Genomic DNA, 1,159 nt, shown 5'->3' on the forward strand with positions numbered 1-1,159 from the left:
AAGAAGAAGAGGAGGAAGAAGAAGAGTAGGAGAAGAAGAAGAAGAGGAGAAGGAGGAAGAAGAAGAAGAAGAAGAAGAGGAAGAAGATGAAGAAGAAAAAGAAGAAGAAGAAGAGGAGGAGGAGGAGGAGGTGGTGGAAGAAGAAAAGAAGAAGAAGAAGAAGAAGAAGAAGAAGAAGAGGAGGAGGAGGAAGAAGAAGAAGAAGAGGAAACTACTCAGAAATAAATAGAAGAAAATAAATAATGCAGAAAAGGAAAAAAATTATATAAAGCAAAAATATTGACAAAGAAACTGAATACATCATAAAAGAAATAACTATATAAACAAATTACTCAAAAATAAATAGAAGAAAATAAATACTGTTCAGAAATAAATAGAAGAAAAAAATAAAGCAGAAAAGGAATAACTATATAAACAAATTACTCAAAAATAAATAGAAGAAAATAAATTATATTAAGCAAAAAACTTCACGAAGAAACTAAATACAGCAAAAAAACTATTCAGAAATAAATAGAAGAAAAAAATAAAGTAGAAAATAAATAACTATATAAAAAATTACTCAAAAATAAATAGAAGAAAGTAAATAATGCAGAAAAGAATTTTTTTTATAAAAAACATGTTGGGGCGCTGCCCGGTGGGCCTGCCAGACCTTGGGTGTGCAAATACATACCCAGTAGGGCCAGCAGGCTCACAGGGCAGCGCGCCCTAATTAGGCCCAGAAGCCTGCTATATAGAGGAGTTCGAAAGGGCAGCCACGGCTGGGTTTATAAACCAGTGCGGCTGCCCTTCGCTCGGCGAGGTGGGATTAAACGTAGCGCATAGCGGGTGGCAGCGCACGGGCATTAGTACCGGTTGGAGGCTCCAACCGGTACTAATGTGTTGCCCTTTAGTACTGGTTGGAGCCACCAACCGGTACTAAAGGCCCACATTTCCCGCCGCTTGGGCTGGCAAAAATTGGCCTTTAGTACCGGTTGGTGGCTTCAACCGGTACTAAAGACTCCCCCTATATATACTCCACGTACGAAAAATCAGTTATCGTCGCCACTTCGTTCCACTTCTCGCGCGAGACATCGATCTAGCAGACGTCGCCGCCGCCGCGCCACCGTGCCGTCGCCCTCGCCGCCCCCGCCGCCCGTCATCATCGTCGCCGCACGCCCCC

Source organism: Triticum dicoccoides, chromosome 7B (assembly GCF_002162155.2).
Source record: "Triticum dicoccoides isolate Atlit2015 ecotype Zavitan chromosome 7B, WEW_v2.0, whole genome shotgun sequence".
Taxonomy (NCBI): Eukaryota; Viridiplantae; Streptophyta; class Magnoliopsida; order Poales; family Poaceae; genus Triticum; species Triticum dicoccoides.